We start from the raw sequence: 10,046 nt of genomic DNA, 5'->3' as shown, positions 1-10,046 counted from the left end.
CTTTTTTTTTCTCTCTTTTTCTGGTTATTCTTTTTTTTTTTTTTTTTTTTTTTTATGAAATAATGTTTTTGTTCTTTTCTTTTCTTTTATTTTATTTTCTTTTCTTTTTTTCTTTCTCTTTTCTTTCTTTCTTTCTCTCTTTGTCTTCTTTTTGTTTCTCTCTTTTCTTTTTTTCCTTTATATATCTTTTTTTTTTCTCTCTTTTTTTTTTTTTTTCTTGATATGAAATGCGCAAAAGTGTCACTGGAAACATAACACTGATTTATCGGATCAAAGTTAATTATCATTTCAGGTGTTTTTGGCCTCGGTAAGAGGGAAGGGGGGAAAGGGGGGAGGGGGGAAGGGAAGGGAAGGGAAGGGGAAAGGGGGAGAGGGAAGGGGAGGGAAAGGGGGAGGGGAAGGGGGAGGGGAAGGGGGGGAGGGGAGATGGAGAGGTGGAGGGGACGGAAGGAGAAGGGGGAGGGGAAGAGGGTGGAAGGGAGAAGAAGAGGAGGGGAGGGGGGGGGGAAAGAAGAAGGATGGAGTAGGGGGAATAGGGGATGGAAAAGAGGTGGGGGGAGAGGGGAAAGGTGGGGGAGAGGGGTTAGAGAGAAAGGTAAGGGGCAGGGGGGGGGAAAGAGAAGGTGGCAGGGTAGGGGAAGTGGGGAAGAGATGAAGGGGGGGGGGGGGGAGGAGGGGCGGATGGGGGGCAGTGTGCCGAGGGGTGAAGGGGGGGGGTTGGCTAGACCTACTTTCTTCAACGTGCTTTGGGAGCATAGGCCTATTAATCGTGTGTCTTAAAAGGCCTAATTTCATCTTCTTCTCCATCTACTTTTCTCATCTGCTTCCATTTCGTTTTTACTCTTTGTTTCTTTGTTCTTCCTCTTTAATAATTGTTATATTATCATTGTTATTATTATCATTATTATTATTATCATTATTACTATTATTATTATTATTATTATTATTATTATTATTATTATTATTACTATCATTATTATTATTATTATTGTTATTATTATTATAATTATTATCACTATCATTATTATCATCATTATTAGTATAATTATTACCAATATGATTATTATTACAGCTGCTATTACTGTTATCATTTTCCTTCTTCTCGTAATCATGATCAGGACCAGAATAGATAATGGTATCAGTAGTATTACTCTTGATTTAAATTTGATCCTGAAATCATAATCGATATATAATTATATATATAATATATATATATAGTATATATATATAGATATAGATATAATTATATAGTATATCTTATCTAATTCTATCTATTATCTATCTATATATATATATATATATTATATATATATATATATATATATATATATATATATATATATAAATATATATATATATATATATATATATATATATATATATACATATTAAAGAGGAAGAACAAAGAAACAAAGAGTAAAAACGAAATGGAAGCAGATGAGAAAAAGTAGATGGAGAAGAAGATGAAATTAGGCCTTTTAAGACACACGATTAATAGGCCTATGCTCCCCAAAGCACGTGTGAGAAAGTAGGTCTAGCCAATCCCCCCCTCCCTCACCCCTCGGCACACTGCCCCCCATCCGCCCCCTCCTCCCCGCCCCCTCCCCTTCATCTCTTCCCCACTTCCCCTACCCCGCCACCTTCCTCTTGCCCCCCCCTCTGCCCCCTTACCTTTCTACTCTAACCCCCTCTCCCCCTACCTTTCCCCTCTCCCCCCACCTCTTTTCCATCCCCCCTATTCCCCCTACTCCATCCTTCTTCTCCCCTCCCCCTCCCCTCCTCTTCTTCTCCCCTTCCACTCCTCTTCCCCCTCCCCCTTCTCCTTCCCGTCCTCCCCTTTCCCTCCCCCCTCCTCCCCTTCCTCCTCCTTCCCCTCCCCTTCCCCTCCCCCTCCTCCCCTTCACCTCTCCCCCTTCCCCTTCCCCTCCCCTTCCCTTCCCCCCTCCCCCCTTCCCTCTTCACCAAAAACACCTGAAATGATAATTAACTTTGATCCGATAAATCAGTGTTATGTTCCAGTGACACTTTTGCGCATTTCATATCAAGAAAACCTAAAAAAAAAAAGAGAGAAAAAAAAAAAAAGATTATATATATATTTTTTGGTATATCAAAATCAGAAAACCGACGATCGACCCAAGAAAAGGAGAAAGCAAAGAGAGAAAGAAAGAAAGAAAAAAAGAAAGAAAGAGAAAGAAAGAGAAAGAAAAGAAAAGAAAAGAAAAGAAAAAAAAACATTATTTCATAAAAAAAAAAAAAAAAAAAAAAAAAATGTATATCAAATCAGAAAACCGACGATCGACCCAAAAAAGGAGGAATAAAGGAAAGAGAGAAAGAAAGAGAAAGAAAGAAAGAGAAAGAGATAGAGAAAGAAAAGAAAAGAACAAAAGAAAAGAAAAGAAAAGAAAAAAAAAGAAAAACAACCACATTATTTCATCAATAAGAAAAACGCCCAAATAGATTTTATCTCAAATATTATGGTCGCGTCTCATTATATTTCGGGTATAATTCATTCACAAAACCAGTAATTAAAAGTACTTATGCAGAAGACTTTCTAAATTGTTATTTTTTTCGCTTCGTTTCTTATCATTATTATTATTATCATTATTATTATTATTATTATTCATTATCATATCATTATCATAATTATTATTATTATTATTTTATTATCTATTATTTTATTATTATATTATTATTATTATATCTTATTATATTATCTTTATCTATTATATTATTATATTATATTACTATTATTATTATCTTATGCTATTATTACTATTATTATTATTATTGTTATTATTGTTATTATTATTCATTACTTATATATTTTATTATTATTATATATTATTATTATTATTATTATTATCTTTATTATTGTCACAGTTATTATCATTATCACCATTATTATTATTATTATTATTATTATTATTATTACTATTATATATTATTGTCATAGTTATCATTACCATCATTATTATTACTACAATTGTCACCATTAGCATTATCATATATTATTTTGTTATTTTTTCTCTTCGTCTTCTTCTTTCCTCTGTCCATGATGATGGTAATATAACAATAATGATAATAATAACAAAATGATAATGGTAAAAATAATAATGATGATTATTTTGATTATGAACTAAGTGATGATAATAATATGCTGAAAGTGATAATGATAAACATAATGATAATAATAATAATAACAAGGAAAACAACAACAATGATAATATCAATAATGATAATGATAGTTATGATGAAAATGATAATAATAACAATGATAATAATAATAATAATGATAATGATAATGATACTACTACTTCTAATAATAATAACAATAATAATAATCATGATTATGATAATAACAATGAAAATGATAACACCAATAAAATAAAATAACAATAATAATAACAATAACAACAATAGTAATAATCATAATGATAATGATAACAACAACAACCACAACAACAGCAGCAACAATAACAACAGCAATAATAATAATAATAATAATAATGATAAATAATAATAATAATAATAATAATAAAAACAATGAATATATAATAATAATAATAACATAATAATAATAATAGTATGGTGAATGAAATAATAATAATGATAAGAATAATAATAATCACACCAACAGTAATGATAATGATAACAGCAAAAATATAACTCTAATAATGATAATACTAATACTACTACTACTACTACTTCTACTACTACTACTACTAATAATAATGATGATGATGATGATAGATCTTATAATAATAAGTAATAGATAATAATAATATATAATAATATAATAGTGATAATGATCATAATACAATAATAATAATAATTAATAATAATATTAATAACCATATGGATAATAACATAATGATAATATATCATAATAATAAATGATAATCATAATAATAATAATAATAATGGTAATAGTAATAATACTGATAACAATAATAACAATACAACAACAACAACAACAACAACAGCAATAATGAAAATAATAATATATAATTATAATAAACGAAAGAAGAAAGATAATAATAATAATATGTAACAATAATAATATTGATGATGAATGATAATATATAATAATAATAATCATACAATAATAATAATAATAATAATAATAATAAATACTACAATAACAATATACAATAACGAATAATTGATAATGATAAAATGCTAATGATAATAATAATAATGATAATAACAATATAGTAAAATTAGCATAACAGCTATAATATGGCACTTATAATAATGACAAAGAGATAATAAAAAAACCCAAATAATACTATAAAAATATAAAATTGATAATATAATGTTATCGTTCTTTCGTTCATTTCGAAAAGAAGATGAGAAAGTAAGTGATGAGGATGTGGGAGGAAAGATGGGAATGGAGGAGGGTTGGGAAAATGGGAGGAGGGGAGAAGGTTGGAGAAGGAATGAGAGAGGAAGTAGAAGAGGAATAGGAAGATGAGGGGGATTGAAGAAAGACCAGGAGATGAAGAGGGAAAGAGAAAAGGAGGAAGAGCAAAATCTAAGGAACGGAATGAGGAGGAGGAAGAACGGGAAGGAGAAAGAGGAAGAGAAGGACGGGAGAGAGAAGGAGAGGTCACAGGTGTGTATGCTGGAAGTAGGTTTGAAAATCGTGAATGGGGTTGGGGATAAAAGACAGGGGGGGAGGGGTAGAGGGGGGAGGGGAAGGGGAGGGAGAGGAAGGTTAGAGGGCGTGGAAGGGAGGGTAGGGAAGGAGAGCGGAGGGAAGAGGAGGGCAGAGGAGGTAGGTGAGAGGGGAGAGGAGGGAGGGGAGATGAAGGGAGGGGGGAGGGGAGAGGAGAGGTAGGAAAAGGGGAGGGGTAGGAGACGCAGGGGAAGAGAGGGTAGACTGAGAGGAGGGAAGAGGAGGGTAGGAGAAGGAGGGGGGAGGGAGGAGGGGGGTAGACGTGAGGAAGGGAGAGAGGGAGGGGGTAGAGAAAGGTAATAGGGTATGTAGATTAGGTCAGGGGAGAAGAGGGGGAGGAGGAGGAGGGGGGGTAACGACGCTGTAACCGGTATAAAAAAAAAACAAAAACACACAAAAGGCAAAGAGAGATTAATAGCTCGAGAGAAAGAAAAAAGAAAAAAAAAAAAAGGTAACACACAATCTCGAGGTGTTGTTACAGGCCCCCACAAATACCTTTTAGATTCTTGGCTAAAGCCGCCTGGCCCGCCTCCGTCTCCCGGGGTATCATATGTATGTTGTATGTATGTCTTTATGCATGTTGTGTGTGAGACTTTATTCCCGTCCACTCGCGCTTTCGTGTTTAGTTGCCGGAGTCTCTTCGTGCCAGATGGAAACCGCATATGAAAAGCTCAGTTTTATTGCACTTAATTGTCTAAATATATTGTTTTGGAGGCGGGAAGGGAGGGATGGGGGGTTGAATGGGAGCGGGGGTGCAGGGAGGGTGGGTAGGGAGGGATGTGGAGGAGGGGGTTAGTGAGGAAGGTGGGTAGGGGAGGAAGGGTGTGAGGGAGTTGGGGATGAGGGGGGGGGTGTGGAGGGGGAGGGGGATGAGGAATGGGGGGTTTAGGATGGGGGGTGTGGTTAGGGAGCGAGAGGGGGGAGGGGGGGCGCCGAGGGAGCGGGCCCAGGACCTCCCAGACGCCCTGAGAACCGAGGGCGAGTGAGGAAGCCCCGGCCGAGCGTCTCACCCACGTCTGGTATGCGTCTCATTACCGAATATGTCATGCTTATAATTAACTAGCTTACGAGGCGGTACATACCCCAAGCCCCTCCCCCTTGGGTCGCCGGGGCCAATGGCGGGCCGCGGCGACGACCGGCTCCGCCAATGGCAAACACAACAAACCAAAAAACCCTGCGGAAACCCAGCTCCCTTTCCACCTGGGCTCCGACTGCGTGCCGACGCGCGACCCCTGACGCCCAGACAGTCATGTTAGGACAGACACGTGAGGGATGAGAAGGGGAACCGTCCTGGTGCGTTCCTTTCGCCGAGACAAAATGCGATCGAGAAGCGTTTTCAATTCTCGGTTTCGAGGGGTGGGTGGGGTGGTGGGGGGGGGAGAAGAAGAAGAAGAAGAAACCAGGCGAAAAAAAAGAGAGAGATCTCCGCACGGAGGAAGAAGAGATGGAAAGTGAGAGTCGTCGCTGCCAGAGGTCGCCGGGTGATATCGACGTCGGAGAGGCGAGCGTGATTGCGTGTCCGTCTCTCTCTCTCTCTCTGCGGTCTTGGTCAACGGCGCCCGCTCGCTGACCGTCGCATGGGCGTGAGGGTGCTCTCGCTCTCTCTCTTTCTTTCTCTCTCTCTTCTTCCCTTCTCTCTCTCTCCTCCCCAACCCCCTCTTTTCTCTCTCTCTCTCTCTCGGCTCTCCTTCTCAGTCCGGTCTCAATCAATCCCGTCTCAATCTTTGCTCTCCCTCTCTCCCTTCTCCCATTTTCTCCGCCCACCGGTCGACCTCTTCCTCTAAGACTATCTCTGATCTCATCCCCTCTCTCGTTCTCTCCTTGCTCCGATCTTCTCTCTTCCGCTGTTCTTACTCCTCATCCCTCTCTCTCTCCTCTCTCTCTCATCTCCGCCCTCTCTCTCATCATATCTCCCTCGCGCCCCCTCTACTCTCTCCTCGTCTCTCTCGTTCCGGCTTCTCACATTCCTCTCATCATCCTCTCATGAGGCTCTCTCCGCATCCCCCTCTCTCTCCTCCCCCCCCATTCCCCTCCTTCTCTTTTCCTCTCTCCTCCTCTCCTCTCTCTCATCCTCCTGTTCTCAAAAATCTCCCTCTCCCTTTCTCTCTCCTCTCTCCCCGTCCTTTCTCGCTCCTCTCCTTCTCTTCCCTCCTTTCTCTCCCCCTCCTCCATTCTTCTCCTCTTCTTCACCCTTTCTCGTCTCACTTCTCAGTCCCTCTTCCCTCTCTCTGTCTCTCCTTCCTCTCATCCGGTCCTCCTCTCTCCTCCCCTCTCCCTCTCTCTCCCCCTAATCAGCTCTCCCCTCTCTCTGTTCATGTCTCCCCTCCCCTCCCCTCCCCTCTCTCTCATGTCTCTCCTCCTCGAACATCTTCTCGCTCTTTCTCTCTCTCTCTCTCCTCCTCGCTTTCTCTCGTCTTTCTTTGTTTGAGAGTCTGTCGCTCGTTCTGTCTCGCTCTCTTTCTCTCTACCTCTTTCTTTTTTAATGCTTTGACTTTCTCCTTCCATTATTATTTTATATTTTCTGTCTGTCTGTCTCTCAATATCTAATCTCATTCTCTCCCTCTCTCTCTCTCTCTCTCTCTCCAGCTCCGTCGTCTCACTCTCTCTCTCCTCCTCTCCTCGTCTGATCTCTCTGTCCTCTCCTCCTTCTCCTCTCTCTCTCTCTCTCTCTCTCTCTCTTTCACACACACTCACTCTATCTATCTACCTTTCTCTATCTATCAGTCCATCTATCTATCCACCCACCTATCCATTACACAGCAAAATGAAATGGAGTCAAATGCTGACTGGCGAAAAAAAAAAAAAAAAAAAAAAAACGAAATTAAAACGACTGATCTAATTAATATCTATCAAATGTAACTCAAGATCGGTCAATATAAATGAAATATCGATAATGGAATAAAAATCAGAGGTGACAGTGCGGAAAGAAAAGACAAAATACCGCTAATAAACACGAAATTGTTTCTGGTGAAATAAAAGGGGAATTTCCTAATTTTTCAGAAATCTTCAGCGCGAAAAAGATTTCTCCGCCAAATTATTGCTGTCAAAAACGATGTCGATGATGGTGAAGATAGAGATAAATAGATGAATTGTAACAGTTGGGTTGTTAGCGGCGAGGATGATATTTAGTAAGATGTTAACAATGCAGTGATAGTAATGAAGATAAGGATAATAATAATGATAATGAAAAAAAAATATAATGGCAGTAATAATAATGAAAATAATGGTGATGATAATAATGACAGCAATATCAGTAATATAATAACAATAAAAATATATACATAATAATAATAATAATAATAATGTCAGTAATAACAATAATGACATGCGGGCACTACAAATAGTAGTAATAATAATAACATCAACAACAACAACAAAAACAGTTATAAAGATAGTACCAATAAAGATAATGAGAATGATGATAATGATGATAATAATAAAATATGATAGTAACTTTGCTACTCCTCCTGATACAACTAATGATGAAGATGATGATAATAACAATGATTTTGATAGTGATAGATATAATATGTTAATAATATATTCAGTGTTAACGATGATATGAATAAAAATAAAAATTATAATTTGATGATAATATTAATGACAACAGTTGCAATGATAATTATGATGATTAAAATGAGGACAATAATGAGGATAATAATGATGATGATGATGATGAGTTATAATGATAATGATAATAACTAAGAGAATATTGATGATGACAGTGATAACAATAAAAAATGACAATAATAATAATTATCAGCATTATTATTACAACAATAATGATAATATTAATAATAAAGATAATGATAATAATAATAATAATAATGATAATAATGATATGTAATTATAATAATGATGATAATAGTGGTAGTAGTAGAAGTAATAATAGTTATAATTATTATTATGGTAATGATAATAATGATTATAATATAATAATATCATAATAATAATAATAATAATAAATGATTATAATAATATGTCATTATATAATGATAATAATAGTGGAAGCAGTAGAAGTAATAATCGTAACTATTATTATGGCAATGATAATAATGATTACTTAAAATGTTATAATACTGATTTGATAATAATTATTTAATATACCGATAATCTATAGTATATAATCATATAACTATAATAATAATAAGAATGATAATAATAATAGAATAATACTCTAACTAATAATACTACCAATCTTAGTAATAATAACCATAATACTCACAGTAATCAATATACTATTATAATCAATCTAATGCTTAAACTTCATCCTCATAATACTCAACAATGAATACAATAATAATACCTACTAATAACATGTGATACTAACTACTACTCATAATATACTCCCTAATAACTATTAATAACAATGATACTACATAGGATAATCACACTATAACACTACTAATAAATACTCCTATCAATAATAGTCATCTTGCACAAACAACAAACAATCCCATACTACAAGTACTACTACTCTTTATAACAATGTTGATGATAATAACAATACTAATAAGAGCAACGATAATGCTGATGATCCAGATAATAATAATAATATACTAATCATCATGATAATATTAACAAACATAGACATGTATAAACGAGTTTCGATATTCTCTTCAAATTCATCTTCATTTTTCTTGCCTTAATATATATATATCTATATATCTATCTAGTCTATCTATCTATCTATCTATCTATCTATCTATATATATACTCTATCTATATATATATATCTATATATATATATATATATACTATATATATAATATATAATATATAGGATATCTAGTATGTATATTACATATTTTTTTTTTCTACCATAATATACACACGGTAGAGTGTTTTACCATTTATCATGGTGATGATAATGCTTATAAGAGGATAATGGCAATGATGATAACGACAACAGCAAAAATAGCAATAAAAATGATGATGATTGATAATAATAATAATGATAATAATAATAATAACTTATTAATTATTAATTGTATCATTTTAATTATGCATAAGTAGTAGATAATAATAATAATAAGAATAATGATAATTATAATAATTATAATTATTATAACAATAATAATAAAAATATAAATGATAGTAATGATATTAATAATAACAATGATAATAATAGTATTAGTATTAGTAATGATAATAATAATAACAATATTACTACTACTAATAATAATAACAATGATGATGATAAAAATAAAAATAATAACAATAATGACAATGATAATAATAACAAAGACAAGATAATACTCTTTAACGCAACAGTATTTTTTTTCCAGAAATTATTAATTGTTATTCTTATTATTCATTATTTATTATTTTTATTATTATTATTATTGATATAATTTTATTATTAATC

This window comes from Penaeus monodon, chromosome 39, assembly GCF_015228065.2.
Source record: "Penaeus monodon isolate SGIC_2016 chromosome 39, NSTDA_Pmon_1, whole genome shotgun sequence".
Lineage (NCBI taxonomy): Eukaryota > Metazoa > Arthropoda > Malacostraca > Decapoda > Penaeidae > Penaeus > Penaeus monodon.
The sequence above is the reverse complement of the archived record's forward strand: the minus strand, read 5'-3'. Positions refer to the sequence as shown.